The 26129-nt window shown below is 37.8% G+C and overlaps 1 protein-coding gene and 1 non-coding gene across 4 annotated transcripts in view; both read right to left on the bottom strand.

Moving 5' to 3' along the window:
* DPP10 (dipeptidyl peptidase like 10) overlaps positions 1–26129 on the bottom strand; it is a 1279923-nt gene that overhangs the window by 206025 nt on the left and 1047769 nt on the right. The window lies entirely within an intron of this gene.
* Positions 7021–7127, bottom strand: LOC118710086. Its single transcript, XR_004985295.1, has one exon. It is a non-coding gene; the product is annotated as a U6 spliceosomal RNA (small nuclear RNA).

Here is a 26129-nt window from a genome sequence, read left to right as displayed (position 1 = left end):
AAGAGGTGGTAGTTTAACATAACGCTTCTGAGTTTTTAAATATTAAGCTCTGGCTTTGGCAATACGCTCCCAAAGTTCAATTCTAAAATTAAACCATGCAATGAGATTCTCATCTCTGCAAGCATGAGAGAAGTCTGGAACCATACATACTTTCTTTGAAGAGATTTGAAAGTCATATTGTTATAAAAAGAGTTTCACCTGAAGAAGGAAAGAATAAATCAGCTATGTACTCAAAGCCTGGGCTAGACATTAAATTCTGCCGCCAACAGAGAAAAGAAGTTTCAGAATCAGGCTTTGCACAGAAATGTGGGCAAAGCCATCATTACTGTGGCACTGAAGTCAATTCCCTAACATAGTACATTTCCTTCCCTTGAAGATATTAATTTATTTTTTGAAATGTTCATTGCTTAGATTAAGACTGGGTTTTTGAAATGTGTTTCCACATAATTTATGCAGAAGAAAAATAAGTTTTCTCCTGAAGTGAGGAATACTAATTTTAAAATGATCTATTTTCTATAATCATTTCACATTTCAGTCCCCTACTGAAAAGTAAGGCTGTTGGTTATTTATTTTCCTCTTTAATTTCCTGCAGGAAGTCTTTTATATATATATATATATATATATATATATATATATATATATATATATATATATATATATGTTACAATTCAAGAATATTAGTCACACAACCCAGCTTTTATTAAAATTCTATTTCCTTTTTACTGTGAGGATTTATGCTGCATTGATTTGATATAATATAGATATGTGGAAGGAAAGATCTATCTCTTAAGATGCCAATTTCCAGCCATTGTCAAGTGGGTGAATTCATTTCCTGACATGCCCAGGAATATCAATGCGCCACTAAGAGGTATGCTTTCTAAAGACATCCATTGTGCGCACTGATATTGTTTCCTTTTTTCTCTTTTCTTTCCTTTCCTCGTTTTTTTCTTTCCCTTTCTTTCTTTCTTTCCTTCCTTCCTTCCTTTCAATGTTTTTTATTATTATTGTTGTTATTATTATTATTATTATTGATATTGTTATTATTATTGATATTATTATTATTATTATTATTATTATTATTATTATTAGCTTTTCTCTACCACCCTACTCCTTGCAGTTCTTAAACACATTACTGCAAAACAGCCAATTCCAAGTGCTCATAACCTGCTCGCACCATGCCAGTATTGCTGGGAAGCAGGAGACATATACCTCATCCTCATGAAACTCAAGATCCCCTTCAATAAGTAAGCTGCCTACCATTCACAAGCATTTTAGAAAGAGAAGATACATGACTTGTTTTATTTACATGAATAATTACAAAATCACCCTTTTCAAATACTGAGTCCTCTGCTTCTGGATTCCGTGTTAGCTACGTTGAGATTGGTTCTATAATTTACCTCATCACACACACACACACACACACACACACACACACACACACACACACACTGTTTGAGGCAGCTAGCCTCCATGATGGTTTCATGAACTTCTACCCCTGTTATCCTTACCCCATATCAAGTCTTCTACAACCCTGAATTTAGAGTTGATTTACGTAACTAATATTTTATGAAAATACTTTGTGATGGCTGAGACTAGACATAGTGGCATTTCCTCTAAGGCAGGCTTTCGAATCACTAACTCTGGAGAAATGGCAGCTGCCACTTGATAAGTCTTCAACAGCCCTTAGGAGAGGCCTGAATCAGAAAGACTGCAGCCTCGAGACTGCAGCCTCACCCCAAGAGACTACTTGCCACCCACCTGAGGGAATCCTTGTGGAAATGAATCCCTGAGCACCAGTCAGGCCTTAATGACCACAGGCCTGGCTAACATCTTAACTCTAACCCATGAGAGATCCCATAGACACAGGCAAGCCTCTCCCATATTCCTGATCCACAGACATGATGTGAAATAAATATTTAATGCTGTTAAGCTACTAAATTTGTGGATAATTGGCAATGCAGCAATTGATACCTATTAAGCATCATTTTCTTAATTTAAAAATGTTACATATTCTTTCCTGGTGTCCCAGTAAAGAAGATAAGCATGTAGCTCACACCCTGACCCCACATTATTCCCCATCCATTCCTCTAAGATGTCACTATTCAGAAATTTCATGATTAATGATTGCACAAATACTCTTCAGAGCTGAGCCACTCAATAGATTTTTTTCACTTGCCACAATTTTAGTTTTATTCAAGCAAATAATTTTCTTTCTTTCTTTCTTTTTTTTTTTTTTAACAATTCTATGCTTGTTGGGTTGCTTACTTATTTGTTCACTCATGTATTTATTTGTTTTTATCTCATCATCTCTGAATCATTCACATTTAAGAAAGGGACACAAAAGTCTGACTGGCAATCTTATCACAGATCTATTTTGAGGAACAATGATCTTCACTGTAGAGTAACCAGACAGAGTCACTTTATTTGGCATAACTATGTGGAGAATCTACACATCTTATCTGAAAATGGATTGCTCCATTTTCAAATAAGAGCTTTCCTTCTTGAGATAGTACAATTAGGATTTTTGGAGCCCAGCTGAGGAAAGAAGTTGAAGATGTCTCATCAAGCAGAATAAAGACTTTTTTTTAATTTATTTTTTAATTTTTATTTATTTATTTTTTATTTTTTAATAAATCTTTATTGTTCATATTATTACAAATGTTCCTCTCCCCCCCCCCTCCATTGCTCCCCTCCACTAGGTTCCCACCCCTCCTTCTGCCCTTTCCCCACCCCCTCATTGTCCTCATCCTTAGGTGCACAGTTTATGTTCAGTCTCTTCCCACACCTCCCTCTCCCCTTTTCCCCGAGAATCGTCAGTTCACTCCCCTTCCATACCTCTGATTCTATTATATTCACCAGTTAATATTGTTCATCAGATTTTTTTTTAATTTCCTTGGTAGCTTCACCAATTAAAAAAAAGCTAAAGGAGTTCATCACCACCAAACCAGAATTATATGAATTGCTGAAGGGCGTTCTTTTGGAAGAGAAAGTAAATAAAGATAAAAACTATGATCAACAAATATGTAACTATCAACAAGTGAATCTAAAACCCAAGGAAGACTTTAGATATTATTTTCTCCCTGTTTAATAAGCCCTGGTGCCCTCAGCTGACTGGTATCCAAGGCCAGGTATCCAGGGCCTGGGGTGGGGGCACAAGGGGGTGAAACAGCAGGGACCATCTGTAATACTCTCAACAACAAATAAGGCCAGATATACAAAATGTGTTTTATCCCACCATGTTTAATCAGAAGTCCAGGCCCACTCCATTCTGGAAAATCTCCAAGCTTTGAAACAATTACAATAATATATCCTTAATTAAATTAATCTCTGCATGGTTTCTACATTTTTATTCTGGGCCTATGTCCTGGGCTGCAATATATGATATACCAACCTAGACGCCAACAGTTCCATATTACACCCATTAAATTGTCTTCAGACACAGTATATCGGATAATTTAAAGATATACATTGGTCCATGTACTGTATTAGGCATAAGATGAGCATGCATTAATGAATATGACAGGTATCATGTGGAGCATACAAGCTAGTGGAAAAGACAGGAATCAAATAAGAAATGAGCTGATGAAATAAGTGAGCTGATGAAATAAGTTGTATTAAATGTTATAGGACACAAAAAGGGTAGAATGCAATGGCAACACTAACTGTTTTTATTTTATTTACCCCTTTTTCACATGCTACCTAAATGACTTGAGGATGCTTTTAGCAGCCAGATCCTGCTATCTGGCTCATGGGGTGTTAAGTGCGCGTGTGTTTTTTCCTTCATAAACAGTTGTTAAATAGCATCTCTCCCTAGATATTTGTGTAAATATGGTTGTTTCAGTTGGGTATCATTACTAAATGTCAGCTTTTATAGCTAAATGCATTAAATTTCCTTTTCTGAGAAAAGACTTTGTCTTACAGTATTGAGATATATTTGTTTTCTTTTTTAAAATATTTTTTATAAATAAATATTTTTAATTGATTTTGGAGAGGAAGGGAGAGGGAGAGAAAGACATGAAACATCAATGATGAGAGAGAATCATTGATCAGCTGCTTCCTGCACAGCCCCTACTGGGGGGTAAGCTGGCAACCCAGGCATGGGCCCTTGACCGGAATTGAACCCAGGAAGACTGACGCTCTATCCACTGAACCAAATTGGCTAAGGCTCTTTTTCAAATATTTTGACCAAGCATCCAATAGTGATGTTATCTACAAACACAATGATCATCCCTTCTTTGTAATTAGTATACAGGTCATTGACGTACATAAAGCCATGAGAGTACATCATTTCTTTAATTAACTTTAGGCTTTAGGATTTTTAAAAAATATTTTCTGATAATCTTTAGTTTATCTTCTTATAATTATTTTCTGTCTCACTTTTATATTTTATTTTCTTATTGAACACATAAAAGAAGTCATTTTTTTTTAAATTATAAAACTCTACTGTTAGTGATAATTTTAAACTAGTTGACAAGGCTGTTATAGATTAATCCTTTTGAATAATTTAGTTTATAGTAAATAAGGATTTTTAATATACATGTAATTGTTTTAAAGCACCTATTTTAAGAGACTATATGTGCAATGTTGAAACCAGTTTAGGCATTTGTACAAATTGGTTAATTGCAAAAGAATAATCTGCCTCACTCTTAGGTTGTTTGGAGTTACAGCTCATCCTGTGATTAACCAGGGCCCAGCTTTGCACTGGACCAGTTCCAATGGAGGCAAAGAGGTATATAAAAGCTCTCCTTCGGTCTCTTCTTTTTGCCTGATACGCTTTTTACGACTTTTATCTCCCAAAGTCAGAAAAGGACAAAGATTTTATATGGGCTTAGAAAATAGGAGGCAAGATCTTATTTTTACTGTAGAGACACTTATATCAGTCTTTCAACAGGCAAGCAGTGACCTCCTTGAGAACCAGTCCAGGAAACCAGCACCAGCTTTCACTTCCTGTGCTTTTAACTTTCTAAAGATATCTTTGTAACAGGAATATGTTGAACAAACAGCTGTATCCACTAATCTCACCTCTTGAGGGCTATCCCTTCAGAAATCCAGGGCTCATTTGAACTCCAGGTCCTCTGCTAGTAGAGAGGTTGAGAATCATTCAGCCAAGCGTTTAGAAATATCTATAATGTGCCACCAGATCCAACATTTCAACTCTCAAGAGGAAAATGAGAGAAACAATCCAAATCAAATTAATCAGCAAGCAGTGACGAGTCACATGGAAAGAAGTAGACTTAAAAAAAAAAAAAAAAAAAAAAAAAAGATAAGTACAAATCTACACTAATAAAAGAGAAACACATCAATTGACCATCAATCTATACCTACCAGCCAATTATGGTGGGTGAATATGCAAATTAATCCAACAAAGATGGTGGCAGTCATGGAACTGGAGTGAACAGGAGGCTTGGGTTGCCCCTGATGATGGAGAAAGTCAAGCTTCCTGCCTGCCCTGACTGGCCCTGGTCTCCACTCAAGTTGGCTGGCCTAAGGCAATGCTTGCAGTGCTTCCTGAGAAGGAAACACTCCTGAATCACTGGGGCAGGGTGATCAGCATCAAGGTCACTGCCTCTAACTCTCACCTGGGGTCTGTGGTGCTCCCAGTTCTGGCCATCCTTTCCCTCCCATGGTCCCTTCCAAGTGAACCACAGATGCCCTTCTCATCCTCCACCCTCCTCAGCTCCGATGGCAGGTAGGGATGGTGGGGGGTCATGCGGGGAATCTAAGGGCCTGGAGGAAATGCCCCTTGAAAAGTCAGAGACAGTATCTGCTACACACCCCCAGGCTGAATCGATTAACACAGAGGCCTCATGAGTGCGTGTTTAGAACCGGTCAGCTCCCTTTCCCCCTCCCCTTGGCTGTTTTGGACAAGCTGATCTCTGGAGTGTTAATTCTCTCTCTTTTAAATGAGAACAAGAGCTCGGTGGGCATGGCTCAGTGGTTGACCTGTGACTCAGGAGGTCAAGGTTTGACTCCCTGTCAGGGCACATGCCCAGGTTGTGGGCTCCATGCCCAGTAGGGGGTGTGCAGGAGGAAGCTGATCCATGATTCTCTCTTATCATTGATGTTTTTTATCTCTCTCTCTCTCCCTTCCTCTCTGAAACCCATGGAAGATATCTATATAATAAAAGCCTAATATGTAAATTGTCCCCACAACCGTAGTTTGATCAGGAGTTCCACTGCTGGCTATGAGTGTGCTGACCATCAGAGGTTGGCATGGAACATGGAGGGTGTCAGCAATGAGGTGCCAGCAGCTGGCAGCAGTGAGGTGCTGCTGGCCCTAATGGGCTTTCAAGTGAGCTGGGCTGCAGCCACCCGGACCGCAGAGGCAGGTCGGGCAGGGGTAGGCTGTGTTCCTCCATGGGTTCACACAGGAGCTGGCCTGGGAGGCCAGCCTGGAGAGAGCTCGCTGCCTGCCTGGCTTCCGTGCCACACTGTTGGGAGGCCAAGGCCCATACTGCACCCCAGCCTGCATTGTGCAGGGCCTTGACTCAGGCGAAGGGGGCGTTGTGGGAGGTCAGGGGCTCAGGTGCTGCCTGGGGTCCAGAGGTCAGTTGGGACCCGCCCTTCCATGCCAGATACTCATGCTTTGATCACCAGCCAAATCTAGGGACCACCCCCATGCACCAGGCCTCTAGTATATAAATACAGTGTATACACACACACACACACACACACACACACACACACACACACACATCTCCTAACCTAAGGATATGTTTTCATTGATTTTTTTAGAGAGAGAGGAAGGGGGAGAGAGAGAGAAAGATCAATGTGTGAAAGAAGCATTGATCAGCTGTCCCTTGTACAAGATCTGACGAGGAATCGAACCCCCAACCTTTTGGATTATGGGAGAGTGCTCCAACCAACTGAGCCACCCAGCCAGGGTGGCTTGTTTATATTTTTAAGTAAGTTTTTATTTTAGCTTGGTTTTGTCTTCTGGACTTATAGTTTCAATTTCAATCTAATTTTTAGACAAATTAATGCTTGAGCTGTTAAAGAAAACTTCTTTTTTTTTTTTCTTTTAATATGAAATGCTTCATGAATTTGTGTGTCATCCTTATGCAGGGGCCATGCTAATATTTTCTGTATCATTCCAATTTTAGTATATGTGCTGCCTAAGTGGGCACAAGAAAACTTCTTTTAATTGCATTTTATTCTTGGTAGTTATGGAAAATAAAAATGTGTACAAGCACATATTGAAAAATGAATGTCTAATGCTTGAGTTTCCCCTGTAGAATCTGAAAAAGCATTTTCTTCTTTCAGAAATTAAGATTGTATTTCATCATCTTTAATTTTTCTCTCAGATTACAAAGTAATATAAAAAGAGGATTGGCTTGCACTTATTTGGAAACATTACAAGAGAAGTTCAACAGAAAATTTACAGAACCTATATATCATGTCTCAGTAAGACTGTGGTAAATACTAAAATATATACTATACAGTGAAATGCTGTATTCAGAAAATAAAAAACCAAACTAACAAACAAAAAATCACCACATACAATTGTTTAGGATTCCAAGAGTAGGAAATGAATGAGGATTTGGCTATATTGGGAACTAGAGTTTATTTAAAAAGTAATTCCTTTTAAATAAACTTTTAACTTCAACATTAAGGGATGTGATAAAAAGCATTTTGACCCTTCTGCTCAAAATGGTGTCTTCTTAGAAAAATTAGGATACACAATTCTTTAACTCATAGTCTTCGCAACATAAAAATATTGTTTTTATGACAAACGTACTAGTCTCATGCAACTAGTACGTTTCTGACCAGCATTCAATGATATAACATATTTGATATCTCCAACAGTGATTACATCCAATAAATCATCTGTCCAAAAAAGACAATACAAAAGTATACTCATGATGTAATCCTCTATAGCAAGCAGGTGAAGACTGGTGATCATTTACCTGACTTATTTTATTATCATCTGTTCATCCTTATATTCTCTTATAAGATCATGAAAATCTCTCTAGAATTCATCTTTAAGCAATAAAGGTGAATAAAAATTAGCAGTGGCTCATGAAGTCATATATTAAATTACAATAAACATTTTAAAAATTAGAATAAAATACAATAGACTATAAGATAATTGATTGAGTATTAATGTTTTCTAATTTGTGTGTGTGTGTGTGTGTGTATGTGTGGTAGGAATGTGAGATGAAGTTAGACTTTCAGATTTTAAATGACTTTAATAGTCTCATAAACTTTGAACAATGTGGTAGGAAAAATGTGCATACTCATTTTGTTTACAAAAACAAAATTATCTGATAGAAAAGCATAATGGGCAATAACATAGATGATGCCACATTGGAAGAGAGTGAAATAATGGTTAAAAGTCTCTGTCAGATGTAGAGTCATCAAATGAAAAGGCTTGGATTTAGAGATGCTATCCCAGGTGAAGTAGACAGAATAAATCTGAGGGACGTTTCCTGGGGAAACAGACAGCAGCTGTGAATTGTGACAGTGATTACCTTGACAGAACAGAACTATGTTGACCGACCAGTTCGGGCTCAGAGCAGGTTATGTGGCTTTGAATGGGCAAGTGGTCTAGGCTGAGGGAGTTCCTCTGGGATCAAAGAAGAAATGACAGCATCTGAATTGCATTTAGGCAGCTTAACTAAATCAGAAGCTGGGTAGTTCTTTATATAAGGCATGTTGTTAAGTCCGATGCCAGGAAACTCAAGTTACCAATGGCTACAGATGGAAGGCTACTGTTGACAAGTTCTGACCAATAAAGCCCCAGCCTACCCTGTCAGGAGGACAACCTTGAGAATCAGTTGTCATCACCCCATTGTATGAAAAAGGTGGTCAGGTCACATGATATCAATTTGTTGGAAAGGGCATCTGTGTATCCCACTTTTTCAAAAGCTACTATGGTCAAATAAAATAGCTTACCAGGAGGTTTATTCACATTGTGGCTTGTCCCTATCTTAATGTTTCCTCCACTAACCTAAACTACATTAACCTCTCTGCTTTGATAAAGAATAAAGGCAGGTTCTAAGTTAGCAATCAGTTGCTAATGCACTTTGTGTCTTTCTTAAGAAGCATGCTCCTAGGTGTTTACCTTAATTTGCACTGATGACTGTGCACCAAGCACCAAGCACAGAACCTGTTGCTACATAAGTGCCTCTTGATGAAAACCAACTCCTAAATAGTTCACATTACTCAAGTAATGCACCTCTGTTTATGCCACCTTTTCGATAGTGGGCCAAGTCTGTTCATAGGTACAAATCCTGATGAAGAAATATTACTGCTCTGAGAAGGCAAAGATTTATTGTGCACAAAGTGCAGCTTTAAAAATATGTCAGCATTGCTCATAGCAGGACTGATGCTTTTTCTCCACTTCTCTGTCAGGCTGACATGTTAATAGTTGTCAAGAAACCCAAAGAAACACAGTTGAAAGGAGGCCACATTCTCCCAGCCAAGCTTTGTTATTATTATGCCGAAAGGTTACACGGGAGCATGAGCAGGCACTGGGGCGAGCTGAGGAAAAAGATGGGACCCATTTTCCTGGTCACCGCCAATGTCAGACTTGTGACTGGACTCTGTTTGGGGCCTTTTCCAAGTCACAATTCATAAACAACCTGGTACCCTGTCACCAACTGAAGAAAATATAAGACAATTATAGACTATTTTGACCAGAAAATTTAGATGCAAATCCAGACTTTCCCCCCCATTAGAATATATTCCAACTATCAGATGGAAAAAAAATCCTATATAATAAAAGTCTAATATGCAAATCGACCAAATGACAGAATGACTGGCCCTGACCACCAGGAGGCAAATGCTCAATGCTGGAGCTGTCCCCAGCCACAGGTCCTAGGCCCCAGTGGGTGCCAGTGCCACTCCCCCCCCTCGCCACTCCACCCCTCGCCAATTGCCCCACAGTTCGGCCCTGATCCCCGGCCAGGCCTAGGGACCCATGCACAAATCTTAAATCTCGTGCATCAGGCCTCTAACATTATATATATATATATATATATATATATATATATATATATATATATATATATATAATTTTTTACGTAATAACATCTAGAATTTTGATGGAGATGAAAGCAAACAGGACTCAAACATTCCAGGTATATAGCAAATGCACCAACTTCTTGGAAGGTACTATGTCACCATGTTATGGGAACCCCAAATACCAGACTAGGTGCTATTGAACAGCCCCCTGAGTTGAAGGGAAAGGGCTGTGTCCTTCTGGGCTCCTGTCAGTCTCAGAGGAAGGAATTCTACGAGTGACTCAGGATGATTGCTTTGTAGTAATGCCAAATGATTAAAGAAGTAAAGCAAATACATGTATTAAAGGATCAAGGCAAGTAGATCTGTGGAACCACATCTGGCTTGGAGCGCGGATGGGCTTCTCAGCTGGCCTAAGAGGCAAGTCTGTAGGGGTTCGAGTGGTTCTACACCCTTCTGTCTACAGGTTTCAAAACTCCTCTACTGAGTATCTTGGTACAGATTAACGCTCAAGGTCTTCCTTTTACTTTGTTATGGCTTTTCCAGAATTTATGAGAAGCATCTGGCAATTTTGCCTTTAACAAGCCCGGGGACTGCTGGCTTCTCTGTTTAAATAGTGAGATGAAAACTCCCTTTTCTCCCCTCGTGTCTTCCCCCTGCCTTGGCAGTTCCCAGGTGATTTACACTGTGTGTCCTCTGGTTAGCAAGGAGAGGAATTTGTTCTCAAAATAAGGCTTTGTAGCAAGCTGGCTGCATGTTTGGCCTTGCTTAGTTTTCTTCTCTCCATTTCTCTATTCCTCCTGCCCTGGAATTTCCCTAACTCCTCACTATCCTGTAACAAATGCACATAAAGAGCCTTAATAATGATTTCTCTTAAATTATATACCTGTAAGTTGGTTAATGATAATTATACTTCACAGAAATGTCTCAAGGAAATAAAAAGAGAACCATAGGTTAATTTATGTAAATCCATATTCATTACAATATTATTTAAAATTGCCAGTGAATAACTGGCTTCTTCAGGACACTAAATGAGTCCCTGGCAGATGCCATTAAAGACAATTGCAAAGCTCTGCCTTCCCACGGCCATTGTCCTATGATTTCTGTGTGTGTACCAGGCTGTGAAGTGGGTGGCCCCTGGACGAACTGACACCATGCAAAGAATGCCTTTTTTTCTTCTCACTCAAAACATCTGTGAGGAAGACCCTCTTTTCTCTCATAAAAACCCATTCTCATAAGATCAGCACTTCATATGAAATAGTAGGAAGATAAAGTAAAGGCAAATGTATATGGCCCAAAGGGGCAAGTGAAATACTAGAGAAAATATGTTCTTAGATGAGAAACTCTCTTTCACTAGACACAGAACTAAAGGTGAACAGAAAATAAAAAGTTTAAATGAACTATTTAATGTGATACAAATTTGATTTTATGTTCTTTACAAAATACTGTGTTAAAATGCATGTTGACTTTGGAAACAAATACATTCCTATAGCACTTTTTGAAACTCATTACTTTTTAATATGCAAAGCCTTGCCATTTCAAAGGAATAGCTCTTTTAAATAAATACCATTTTAATAATTATTTGAATCCTCAAAATATATACTGGTGGATAAGATTACGAAAAGCATCATTGCTTAGAGCCTTCAATTCTATTAGATGACTGTCAAATTTCCACTTGTATTCAGGGGTATTATACATGGAAATGTTAATTTTTGAGATTAAAAGGAAACTAAGGGGTGACTTAATACAAGATAAATCTGGCCCTGGCAGGTATGGCTATTAGTTGAGCATCATTCCATCCATCAAAAAGTTGCTGGTTGTGGGTTCAGAGTCCTGTAAAGTCGAGTGCAGTAGACAGCCAATCAATGTTTCTCTCTCACATTGATGTCTCTCTCTCTCTCTCTCTCTCTCTCTCTCTCGCCTTTCCACTCTCTCTCAAATCAATAAAAAACATTAAAAACATTTATAAGTTCACCATCGAAGAAACAGAAGCCTTGAGAGTTCATATGATTTGCCTAAATTTGTAAAATTAGTTAGTATTGTCCAACTAGTTAAGAATTAAGCTTTCATTCTGGCCAGTGTAGCTCACTGATTGGAGCATCAGCCTGCTCACCAAAGGGTTGTAGGTTAGATTCCTGGTCAAGGGTGCAAACCTCGGTTGAACATTCAATCCTCAGTCTTAGTTAGGGCATGTGTGGGAGGCAATCAACCTGGCTCTCTCACATTGATATCTCTCTCTCTCTCTCTCTCTCTCTCTCTCTCTCTCTCTCTCTCTCTCTCTCTCACACACACACACACACACACACACACACACACACACACACACTTTCTTTCACCATTTCTCTCTCCCTTACACTTTCTCTTAAAAAAAAAAATCAATGAAAAAATAACATCGGGTGAGGATGAACAACAACAAAAAGAATTAAGCTTTCCATCTTCTTACCTAATGACTATTAACCCAACTTATGATTCCTTCTTTTGTCTCTATAAATTCCTATTAAATTAGATAGAACTCTGTGAAATGGTCAAATTTTATCATTATGATCAACTTTAATAGACATATACTTATAAATTTCAATAGCAAACCTCAGTATTTAATGTGAAAAAAGCATAGGCTTTACTTTTTGATTTATATGCTGGTAATTGGTATTATAATATTTCTGTGATGATGACATAATAATAATAATAATGACAATAAAAATAAAATCTTAGGATAAGTTAATAACATTTTGAAGTCCAAATAATGGGAAAAGTGAAATACAGCATATTTTACACGAAAAATGATTTTACCTGAATAAGTTCCATGTTCCATTCCGGTCAACACTTTAAGATGATCTTTAAACACTTCTCATGAGAATTAGCCATAGTTCAAAGTATTTGAATAAATGAAAGCTTTTCTCTTTTAAGAAGTAGGTAACTGGGTCAAATCAAGAAATATTCTAACTTCCCCTTGTGACAGAATGTCTCCTTAAAGTATGAGTCCTTTTTGCACATTTATGAAATCTGACAGTACTGTTTTTATCTAGTCTTAGGCATTTGGGTCAGAGTATTGAGTGAGACACTGTAAAGGCAGAGTAATCTGGCTGACTGAATATAGGTGTTGAAGAAAGATTATACCTGTAGGTGGGAGAGGGTTATAGAAAAAAGTGCGTGTGTGAGGGGGTGAGTTTTGAGTCACCAAAATTGAATTTTACTGTCTTTATCATTTTGCCTGACAATTGAGTTCAGAGCACCTGAGGCTGTAGAAATCAATGCCTCCATAATCTTTGTAATTAGTCTGTCTTAGAAGGGATTTCTTGTAGCCAAATCCATGCTTCTGAAATGGGGGGGCACAGGTCTATTCAATTGTAATTTTTGTATCTCTCACCCAAGGGCATCACTCATTCTCTTTAGTAATGAGAGTTATCTTGAGTGTAAGTCTTTGTTCATCTGTTTTTTTTTTTTGTCCTATTTTTCAGACAAATACCAAGGCAATAGATTCCCTGTGCTTCTGGAGTCTGAGAGCTTATGGAAAACACTATGTAAGGAGGCAGTTCTCCTTCGCCCTCAGGAAGAATGCACTGCTGGCAGCCTAAGGGGGAAAGCAAGTGCAAAGGCCATCGATTGTGAATGCAATCGATGGCCTTTGCACTTGCAAAAACCATAGCTCCACAAACTGCAATAGTGTATTTTTAAATGTGTCCTGTATTTGGTGGGGCAAGATGATGATTTACAGGCAGGGTGGGATGTGCTTAAAGCAAGTGTTATGTGTGTTCAATGTGCCATGGTAGGTGGTGGAGCTTGAGAATGGCTAATTCTACCAGAAAATGTTAAAATCTAAAAAACAAAGAAATATGCTAACCCCATAAATGCTGAAAAATGACAGGGAGAAGCTAAATAACTGAAGGAACATGAAATAGAATGGCTTGAAGTTGTTATTGTATTTGTATGCACTAAGCATTAATTTTAAAAGGCCTGTTCACATCCTAGTGACTACAAGCTTTGTCTATACACAAAGAATGGGGGAACGTGACTCAGGATGGTGTCACTTAAATTGCAGCCATTTTTCAACAGCAGTTATGCTTTTGTGTAAATTTAAATTTGATGGTATCTGCTTATAGATTATTAATCAAACAAATATTCAGCTATGGTTTTCCTTCACAATTAAACTTTTAGTTTGCATAATATGCCATTTGCACTTCATCTGCAGCTGCAATCTTACTGATATAAAAGAAATGTCAACTTCAAAGTTGCCATCTCTTACAAATTATGAATTCAGCTTTGTAGATTAATGCTATAAGTGGCCTACTCCTATGATAATTAAATGTGAAGGAACCGTGCTTTAGAGGCAATCAAGCAGAAAGTGTTTCCCCAAAGGTGCACAAGAATAGATTACTGGAGCAACTCAGTCCTGTGCATTTGAATACATATACTGAAACCAACTAACACATTTAAAAGGATTGATGTGGAAATAAAAATTTCAAGAAAGCACCATTTTTATTATTTTTTTCAAAATATATGTTAATGAATTTGATAAAAGTTATTAAAATCTGTATTGTTCATGTGAGGGAGAAATTCATTTCATTAGACTTTTTGTTAGGAAAAATTATTGAATATGAAGCTTGCACTTCTAGATGAAGAAGTGAGCTCCTAACAAACTTATCCTCACAAAAATAACAGCCAGAAATGCTGGATCAAATATAAAAAGCAACTAGCTAAGGGCTTTGGAGAAGCAACAAACCAGGATATTTCTGAGGCGGGATAGTAAGAAGCTAGAAAATTACTTGTCGAATGGGATGGGGAAACTGAGACCGATGGTTGATTCAAACCGGCCTCACCCAGCACCCTGACCCTTCTGCCTTCTTCTCCCTTGCAAGACCACTCCCTTAAGCATGAAGCCCTCAAGACAAAGAGGTTCTTCTGATCAGCATCAGATAATGTTAGGAACAAAGCCTCAGGACTGCTAATTACAGAGAGCAAGCTTTGGTCAAACTACCAATAACATCTAGACCAGCATTTTTCAACCACTGTTCCGCGGCACACTAGTGTGCCGCGAGATGTTGCCTGGTGTGCCGTAGGTGCAGACAAGACAAGAATTTTATAATTTTTCACTATTTTGTTTACTTAATATTTCATAATAAAGTAATTATAAAATACTTTCTTTGTGTTTATTTTATTCCTATTCAAGAGGATTACTTTATATATAGTCAATATAGGCACAGAGTTAAATTTTTTAACATTTTCTAATGGTGGTGTGCCTCGTGATTTTTTTCATGAAACAAGTGTGCCTTTGCCCAAAAAAGGTTGAAAAACACTGATCTAGACCTCAGTTGTGTCTCAGGAGCTCCAGGTTCAGAAAAAACAACCAGACTAATGGGCATCATGGCCGACATCAGGACCAGATGCAATGACCCCTCAGTAGAGACCAAGACTTTAAAGGAGATACATAGCAATTTGATGGATATTCTATTGATATCATCTCCTAATACCTCTCCTAAAATTCCAGTCTTTAAATAACAGAAAAATAAAACACCTTAGGAATCCAGTGCACGTTTTCTCTCTCTCTCTCTCTCTCTCTCTCTCTCTCTCTCTCTCTCTCTCTCTCTCTCTCTCTCTCTCTCTCTCTCTCTCTCTCATGTTCTTGCCTTCCTCCCCCCAACCTCCCTCTACCCCGCTTCTTTCCTAAGGCTCAAAGCTTTGCTCTATTTCTGCAAAGGCCCCAATTTTGCCTCCACAACTTGTTTTCCGGGTCCATGCAGCCCAGCTGGCTCACTTCTGCCTCTGTGACTCACTTTCGAAAGGGCCAAGGCAGCCTCACTTAGGCTCACTTCTGTGGCTGTGACCAGGCCTCTTCAGTCTTAAGCTCTTCTTTGTTTCACTGCCCTCAGCTTTAATAAAAATACACTCAAGATCATCTGGATTTGTTCTGTGACCTCTCCCCTCTATAAAGTCAAGCACTGAGAGCCCACATTGCTGCTAACAAAACTTGGAGTGAGAAGGAAACCCCTATTTGTAACAAACTGCTGTTTGGAATTTCCTGCTATTTTTCTTAGATAAAATGTTACTTTCTAGTCTGCTTTAGCCTGTTTGAAGAATGATAAAAGTAAACTTAGCTCTATGACTTTGTAGGCCAGAGACTAGATATGCCATAATCTCAATGCCATACCAGGTGCACTTTTTAATTGGATAGAAATGTATTGTTTTCAAGGCCAGCATCGAGATAACCACTAAATGCACATAGAGTTGGCTCTTTAATAAAAAGGGAAGTTCTGCTTGTAGCCTTGCTTAGAATTTGAATTAATTTTCTCTAAGCCCATAGTGCGATGAATAAAGTAAGTCTCTCCAAACTCTCCTCCTGCATTGTTTGATTGTTTGGGAACTCTGTAAGAGGATAAATTACCAGCATGTAGTAAATCCCTATTTTGTTGGCTTTTTACTCTTTCAGTCCACAAGCCGATGCTCTATGCACTGAGCCAAGCCAGTTTTGGCTAGGCTTTTTACTCTTTGTCAGATTCAAAGGAGATAGGCTAAAATGACTTCTGGTCAAAGGTACTAGGAGAAGGACCCCTGGCATAATGATTCTGCCAATGACAAAAGGGTAGAAAGGAAAGATTCAGGAAAGAAAATCATTAATTCAGTGTTTAAACCTAAATTTCTGATTCACAACTGGATCACTAAAGTGGAGTGAGAAAAGGTGAGCAGAATTAAAGTAATTTACAACTAGAAATTACAAGGTAAGGAAATGTGAGTCACTACGCACTGCAGAGATGCCAGTGTGCAATTTGAGTCTAACCAAAAAAAAAAAAAAAAAAAAAAAAAAAAGAAATTGTCTGCTAAAATCAAAAGCATAAAGCATCTTTGGGGAAAAACATTAAACAAGATATAGAGTCTAGACAGAATAACACTCACAGTGTCCAGAATGAAATTCATAATTACTAGATATAGGAAGGCCAAGAATGTGGCCAATTCCAAGGTATAAGATATTCAAAAGATGCCAAACTAGATGGCTCAGAGATTAGAATGATCAGATTAGGATGGTAAAACAGCCATTATAATTGTCTGGGAGGTAAATAAAAATGTATTCATAATGAATGAAAATAGGAAATTTCATCCAAGCTACAAAAAATATAAAAAAGAAATAAAAGGAAATGTTAGAACTGAAATAAGCATATGAAATGAAATCACTGTATGCACTTAATAATAGAATGGAGAGGATACAGAAAAGAACTAGCATGCTTAAAAATCTATCATACATTTCATTAAATCAAAAGATGAGGGGGAAAAAGATTTTGAAAACTGTGAACTGAGGGAATTATGGGACACTTTGAATCTTTAAAATCTGCCAAAAGGATATAGAATAAAAAAGAGCAATGCAAACAAAAAGTAAATGAAAAATTATATTAATGAGAAGAGAAAAAGTAACAAAACAGAAAAGAAGCAGCAGAGAACATTTTGCTCATTAAATAAAAGAAGATTAAAATTTTCAACAAAAATATATAGGCTAGAAATCACTAGTATTAAAAATGAAAGGTCTTTCAGACATTATCATAATAATAAGGCAATATTAGAAACAACTTTATGCTAAACATTTGTCATTTTAGGTATATAAAAATGTTGTTAACAATAAGATCAGAAGATTTGAGCTTGGGTGATGGGCATGGAATGCAATATAAAGATAATATATCATGGGGTTGTACACTGAAACCTGCATACTGGTAATTTTATCAATGTCACACCAAGACATTTCTTTAAATATATTTTAATTAATTTTCATAAAGGAAGGGAGAAGGAGAGAGAGAGAGAGAGAGAGAGAGAGAGAGAGAGAGAGAGAGAGAGAGAGAGAGAGAGAGAGAGAGAAACATCAATGATGAGAGAGAATCATTGATTGCCTGTCCCCTCTATTGGGGATTGAGCCCACATCCCAGGCATGTGCCCTTGCAGGCTCAATCAAACCTGGAACCCTTCAGTCTGCAGGTCGACACTCTGTCCACTGAGCCAAATCAGCTAGGGCTACTCCAAGAAATTTAATTGAAAAATTAAAGCAATACCTATATCTTTTATTTTCATAAACCAATTATATAGTTGGTAGGCATCAATAGCATTTTCAAAGTCAAAGATAGTATAGCATTTTGCCCTTAAAAAAAAAAAAAGATAAGAACTGCGAAAGCTCACTCAGAGAAGCAAATAATCTGAGGATAGCTTTTTATTAATTATAAAAAGTGTACTAATATTTAAACACCATCTTATAAGTAAAATCACAGAGTAAGTTGGCTTCATGGAGAGATTATGCTAAACATATAAGAAAAAATAAATTATACAGAAAGTCTAGCATAAAATAGAGAACAGTTCTTAACTCATTTTGTGACATTGATATTACCTAAAAACTAACACACTAGAAGAAAACATACATTGTAATAGAAATGATAAATGTAATTTTTAAAATCAATAAAGGAGATGAGCTATTAAACACGGTGTGGGAACAACTGGAATACCAAATTAAAATCTGAAATATCATAAACTACTCCTCACATTGCATACCAAAATAAATACCCAATGGGTCACATATGTAAATTAAAGCTGAAATTATTCAAGTTTTTAAGACACAGTGGTTTATTTTCTTTATATTCTTAGAGAAGAGAAATTTCCTATCTTATTCCAAAAGCATCAATGGAAAAAAATAAACAAATTTGATTATATAATTTTAAAACTCTTATTCATGCCAAAAATACCTAAAGAAATTTGACAAACTTGGACAAATATTTGTATTTTATAAGATATATTAATTATTGTCAATATTTAAAAAATGTTTTAAAATTACATGACAAACAAAAAGTTAATATGCTTGATAAATAAAGAACTTCAATGAATTGCGAGGAATAAAATCATCAAACACAATACATGAGCAGACAGTTTACAGGAAAAAAAACAACACAAATTTTTAAAAGTCCTCTAAATATGTAAAACTATATAATAAAATAGTAATATGCAAATTAACCATCAGTCCACTACACCCACAAGCCACAGCAACACCCACCAGCCAATTAAGAGTGAATATGCAAATTAAACCCAACCAAGATGGCTGTGGCCACTGAGCCAACAGGAAGGAGGCTTCGGTTTCCCTGGCAATGGAGAAAGCCAAGCTTTACTCACACCCTGCCCAACCGAGGTGTCTACTCTAGGCTACAAAGTTTCAATTATAGGAGATAAATCCCAACAGAAATGGTGGCAGCCACAGAACTAGAGAGGGCAGGAGGCTAGGGTTGCCCCTGGCAATGGAGGAAGCCAAGATTTCCATACAACCTGGCCGGCCCAGGCTTCCCTTAAGAATACAAAGTTTCAATTATAGAAGATAAATAAATAGCAGCAGAAATGACTGCTGCTAGGGAGCAAGGAGGAGGCTTGGCTTCTCTCCAGGCTACAAAGTTTCAATTGTAGAAGATAAATCCCAGATACCAAGGCCTCTACTTGGGTCACCTGGAGTGTGGCCAGCCTGCGAACCACCACAGGCTCCTCACCCAGGTCGCTCCATGCCCAAGGGAACCCCCACTCTGATCTTGAACACCCACCCTGATCTGAGCAAACCAGCCGGCCCCAACCTGTGCACCAGGCCTCTATCCTATCTAATAAAAAAGTAATATGCAAATTGACCATCAATCTAACACACAAAATGGCTGCCTCCATGTGGTCAAATATCCTGCCCCCATGTGAACACAAGATGGCCACCATAAGATGGCAACCGGGCCTGCATGGAAGGGCAGTTGGGGGTTCCCAAGCCTGCAGGAGAGAGCAGTTGGGGGGGACCAGGCCTGCAGGGGAGGGCAGTTGGGGGTGATCAGGCCTACAGGAGAGGGCAGTTAAGGGCAAACAGGCTGGCAGGTGAGCAGTTAGGCACCAATCAGGCTGGAAGGGGAGTGATCTGACTGGCATGCAGAAGTGGTTAGGGGCTATCAAGAAGGCAGGTAAGTGAGCAGTTGGGAGCCAGGAGTCCTGGATTTTGACAGGAATGTCTGACTGTCCGATGGGCAGTTGGACATCCCTCATAGAGTCCCATATTGGAAAGGGTGCAGGCTGGTCTGAAGGACACACACACCCCCACCCCCATGTACGAATTTCGTGAACTGGGCCTCTAGTTTCTTATAAAACAAAGTGATTAAAAACAAAAAACAAACAAATAAAAACAAAACAAAAAGTGATTGTCATTTTTCTGAGCCCCAGCTGGTTTGGCTCAGTAGATAGACCATCAGTCTGGGGACTGAAGCATCCTGAGTTCGATTCTAGTTAAGGGCACATACCTGTAGAGGGTGTGCAGGAAGCAGCCAATCAATGGTTCTCATCATTAATATTTCTATCTCTCCCTTTCTTTTCCTTTATTAAATCATTAAAAAAAATGATTTAAAAAAATTTTACTCAGAACCATATTCCCCTCCTAAAATTCTGTTAGGTAACTTGTTAAGCCTGTGGTTTATCAAGTTACTTGTGGGTTATCAAGTTAATAAATACATATTACCTCTTTATTATATAGGATACTTATTTAGCTTTTGATCCAAAAATACTATATCTCACAATCTTTAAAAAAGATACATCAAAGTATAAGCTAATGTACTTCACTGGCTATTTCTTGACATTATTTTTAAGAGGAAAAGATAGTACATCAAGAAATGACTGGTCATAGTCAGAAAAAGATAAATATCACATGATCTCACTCATTTATGGAATATACTAAACAACATAAACTGATGAACAAAAACAGATCCAGAGACAGAGAAACATGGATCATACTGTCAAACCTCAGAGGGAAGGTAGGGGAGGATGGGAGGAGGGAGAGAAATCAACCAAAGGACCTGTATGCATGCATATAAGCCTAACCAATGGACACAGACACCAGGGGAATGAGGGCATGATTGGAGGTTTGGGGGAGGAGGGTAATGGGGGGGGGGGGAAGGACACATATGTAATACCTTAATAAATACGTTTTTTAAAAATAAATGAATTGTTATATAAACTATATTTATTATATCATCACAATGAATTAGCATGTGATTGTAAAAAAAGTATGGTGTTTTCTTGCTCTACAGTGATCTCTATTTCACATGGTTAGGTAGCAAACAAATTAAGATACAGAATAGTGTATAGAGCGCTCCTTTCATGTAAGGAAATGGAGACGTGACAGATAAGAGGATTTACAAATGTATATTTAAATATGTTAATAAAAGAAGCAATAGTCTAGAGATATAATCCAAAAATCAACAAAAAGGTTAACTAATTAAAGGAGAGAAAGAAATGCTTGGGGAAGACACCAATAAAAAAGCAGAATTTCTCATCTCACTGTGGACAAGCTATGATATGTCTACATCTTGTTGCTTCAAAAAAATGAAAGAAAGGAAGTAAAAGAGGAGAGGGCAGGAAAAAATTGCATTTATTTACTTTGTTTGTTGTGAGGCTCACATGATATCACCCATGAGAAACTGCAATGTTTGGTAGGCACTGCAATTACCAATAATAAACAATAATCTTGATGAATTGGCTAAGTAATACAACATATTCCTATTTTTTTGTCAATATTACTGGTTTATTTTTTTAGTTTATCTCTTTAAGATGTCATTAATCTGTATTACCCATGACTTCAATTGAAATTGATATCTGGGTTATTCACTGGGATTTATTAAAATGAATATTATTGGATGACTGGTTAATAGTAATCTAACTGATTAATTTACTTTGCAGCTCACATCTGCTGTAGGGACTTAGGAAATATTCCCTGAATAAATTTGATAACTGGCATGTTGCCCTTATAGCCATCAAGTGAGTATTTTTTCCCTTCACTACACATTTCTATGGCAAGTAGGCCCATATAATAATTACTCTGTATTAAGCCTATTGCTACTATAGATCTGTCACTGTAGATATTTTGATATAAATATGGTCAATGGGACACAAGCTCTGAACTACCATGTAGGAACTCTAACTACCCTGAGAAAGCCATGCATGGCATTGAGTAAATAGGCTCAGCAGGACACAGCCTTCAAGCCTTCCATTCTAAGCAACACCTACAAGAGACTATCTCGTCCAAGGCAGCAAGGAGAGGCTTTCTCAGGCCTTTTAGAGCAGCACATTTGTAACTGAACACCATCAAGTAGTCTCTGTTGATGTCAGTGGATGAGAAAAGTCTCAACCAAACCCCTGACCCACAATACCATGACATATAATGAAATCCTGCTGATTTATGCCATTAACCTTGGAGATGGCTTTGTTATGTAAGAATAAATAACTAGAATACAATGAAAGAGTCCTCAGTGAAAATGACTCTGAAAGGGACAAATAAAAACTAATTTCCTTGTGGTCCTGACAACAAAGAAACCTGATAAAAGTCTTTTTGTTTGGAACATGAACTGGAACGTAAAATCTAAAGTATATATTATATTTTCAGTTGTACTTAAATCTCTTTTCTATTTAGGTTCAGTTATAAAAGCCTACTAAGCCTCAAATTCTCATTCATAAAAATAGATTTTACAGCCTGGCCGGCATGGCTCAGTGGTTGAGCATCGACCAGGGGATCACAGTTCGAGTCTCCGTCAGGGCACATGCCTGGGTTGTGGGCTGGATCCCTAGTGTGTGATATGCGGAAAGCAGCTGATGAATGCTTCTCTTTCATCACTGATGTTTTTATCTCTCTCCCTCACCCTTCCTCTCTAAAACCAATTAAAAAATATATTTTTTAAAATGGAGATTATAATAATTGATATCTCATAGAGCTGCAAGATGATAAAATAATTTAAATGCAGAGCAGAGATAATAAACAAAAGAACACTAATATTAGCTGAGAGTCTAGTCACTAGTGTATGGTGGGTCTGTATCAGTTATTTTCCTTCTCATTGCAGATAGGTCACAAGTGGGCAGGATCGGGAGACTGAGTGATACCAACACTGAGATATTAGATAAACCATTAACATCTCAGATAAATTCTGTTATGATTTGACAAGGAAGGAGAGTGTTATTTTATCTACTGACCTCATTGGGTCATTTATATCTGGATTCAAATACATCAACTGAAATTAACAGGCTTTATGATGTTAAAAATCACTAGGAAATATAACAGTCATGTTGGCCATGGGGGTTGACAAGAGCGTCATTATTTTTCTTGACTGAAAACCTCTCAATCCATGTTTCAGTTGTGCATCCCTGTGATTTTCAGTGAGCACCATGGTGGCACCTACAAAAAAATATACTTGATTCTTGAATTTTACTTCCAGTCACTCAGGAAGCCAGGTTCTGGGATTACAGTAAACTTTAGAATCAACTTACTACAACACACCTATCTTCAAAAGACCACGTGATCTTGCTGAACTTCCTGGAAACTTTCAACACTGCTGAGTAAAATTAACTCAATAATGGGGTCATTTACAGGGATCATAACACTGTTCTTGTTATACCTATGATCTTGTGTGAGGCCACGGTCGGGTTAATCTGTTCATCAGGCTATTTTGTATAACAGAGTTTGGTCGTCCGTGTGGCTAAGCAAGAAACTTGGCAGTGAAAATTCAGGTCAGAAACTGGAAACCTGCACTCAAGTTCTAACTCTGTCACTCTTTTGCTGTATGACTTTGAGAAAAATCATTAACCCTTGAGCTTAAAGATAATAAGCTGTGACTCATTGGCCCACTATTAAGTAAAATGACAATGCAGGTAACAATAGAAGGCAATAGTATAGAGAGCTGCAAATAGAAGGTACATTTATAATACTAATTATAAATGTACTAAGAGTACTGATTATTTTAGAGTCAAATTATTTTCTGCAGCTGAGCTGGGCACAGTAACCAGGAAAAAGAGTAATTTACATATGCACAGTCAGCTTTCCTATTAAGAGAGAAACTGCGCTACTTAAAACTCTAAAACATGACCCTCAGTTATGGTCCTTATATTTTTCTCAGGTGAATAGATGTACAGAAAGACTTTAATTAAAATGACTATAACAAAATCAATTTACCACAGGCTAATTGATGTAAATAAAAGCTAAGTACCTATGGCATATTTTTGGTCACAATATCTCTAAATAAAAACCCCAAACAGTCTAATAAACATTGCAATAATTGTGAGCAATATGCACATTTTACAAAGATTAATAAAAACAAGTAATATTATTTTCCCATCTTCTTATTTCAGGTCAAGATTACAGGTGGCCAGAGCATATTCTGGAAGCTTAGGGCACCAGGGGGGACCCCATCCTGGACAGGACATCTTCCATCACTGGGCCACTCACACATTCACATGCACTCAGACTGGGACAATGGAGAAATGGGAATGCTCCTCATATGATCTCTGGGATGTGGGAGGAAAACGGAGTCCCATCCAGACATGGAGAGAACCTGCAAACTCCACAAGGGCAAGTGGCCCCAGCTGGGGATTCTGTTCTTTTGCCCCCCCCCCCCCCCATTAACATAATCAAACTAGAGGCTCGGTGCATGAAATTTGGGAATGGAGGAGAGGGGTCCCTCAGCCCAGCTTGCATCCTTTCACCATTGGTAATATTCTTAGTCTTGCAAATCTATGTAGCCTTGATGTTATAAAAAAAAAGAAGAAAGAAAGAAAGAAAGAAAGAAAGAAGGAAGGAAGGAAGGAAGGAAGGAAGGAAGGAAGGAAGGAAGGAAGGAAGGAAGGAAGGAAGGAAGGAAGGAAGAAAGGAAAGAAAGAAAGAAAGAAAGAAAGAAAGAAAGAAAGAAAGAAAGAAAGAAAGAAAGAAAGAAAGAAAGAAAGAGGAAATATAGGGCAAATTCATAAGTCATGGGTTGGATGAAACCCAAGCTTTTATCCAGCAATAGTTTGAACATATGGAAAGAGAAACTTCAGCTTTCCATTTTCTACATCATTTGAGTTACTCATCAGGACCACAGAGAGACTCTGTGGGGTTGAGAGAGATTAGCTGAGACTAATACAGGAATTTTCTTTTAAATAGTTCCCTATAAAACATTTTTCAAAATGTGTCTGCATATCAGAGCTCCTGACATGATGTAGGCATTCCATAAATGTGTGTGTGCTTTTCTTTTTTCCGAATAAATATACATGATGGACAGGAATCACTTGTTTTATGGTTTCAGTTGTTATATCTGTGTGAACATCCTTTCAGAGTGTTTCTCAAAGTGTGACTGCTGAAAAATTGGCATGAAAACGCTGTGACAGCATAACATTGTAGCTAAGTGGGTAGACTCTGAAACAAAACTGCCTGGGTTCAAACCCCAGCCCTACCATTTACTAGTGCCATTCTTAAAAACAACTCTAGCTCCATTTCTCTCTTGTAAAACATAAAACAAAATGTGTTTTGTGACTTTAAAGAAGTGAACTTTTATAAAATTCCCAAATCAGTGTCTGGCATGTAATAAACACTGTATGTGTTTGTGAGAAAAATCAACAGATATCTCAGGGAAGAAGAGCTTGATGCAATGTATGTTTCTGGGTCCTGTTCTTGACTGGATAAATCAGAATCTTCTTGGCCTGGGCCATTTCGACAAGATTTCCAGATAAGTCTTAAAAGCATTAAAGTGTGAAAGCCACTGCTCTGGTTATTAGGAGTCTTAATGAACTGATTCCACAGGAGCAGCTAATATAGTAAAATCCAACTTTACTTTTTATGGCAACATCTTAGGTCTGAAAAATCTCCAAATCCTTGTGGGACATTTCTCCTCAAATCAAACTTAAAAGGACCTATAAAGCTGGCCTAATAGCATCTCACATCCTGATTTTGTGTATGCCGTTTTCCTTGTATTGTTTTTTTCAGGTGGCTACTCTTTCTGGCTCAGTTTTCCCTGGGTAGCTGTGGTTCACTGCCCATTTGTTTGCTTGGCTGAGGACTGAGTCTTAATGGTACTCCTGGGAGTATCCATGCAGCCCTTCAGCCTATATTACTCATTGTAGTCTCTGTGTCTAAATGACTATTCTGTGTGATAATTTTATCAGTGTTCCTTTTTTTTTTTTTCCAAGAAAGGAATTTAGAATTGTTTAGAATTTAGAATTGTTAAAGAAAAGTTGCTACTTTCCATATTTTTTTTTGTCAATGGAGTCAATTGTTATAATTAACCAGGATGCCCTTATGTAGTATGAATGGGACCATATTTGAGGACAGTTTTCATGTTAAAGGAGACAAAGCCCACATAGGCCAAGGCTCCAGCTTCAATGGCTATTTGAGCAAAGAGAGG

Source organism: Pipistrellus kuhlii, unplaced genomic scaffold, assembly GCF_014108245.1.
Source record: "Pipistrellus kuhlii isolate mPipKuh1 unplaced genomic scaffold, mPipKuh1.p scaffold_m20_p_7, whole genome shotgun sequence".
Taxonomy (NCBI): domain Eukaryota; kingdom Metazoa; phylum Chordata; class Mammalia; order Chiroptera; family Vespertilionidae; genus Pipistrellus; species Pipistrellus kuhlii.
The sequence above is the reverse complement of the archived record's forward strand: the minus strand, read 5'-3'. Positions and strand labels throughout refer to the sequence as shown.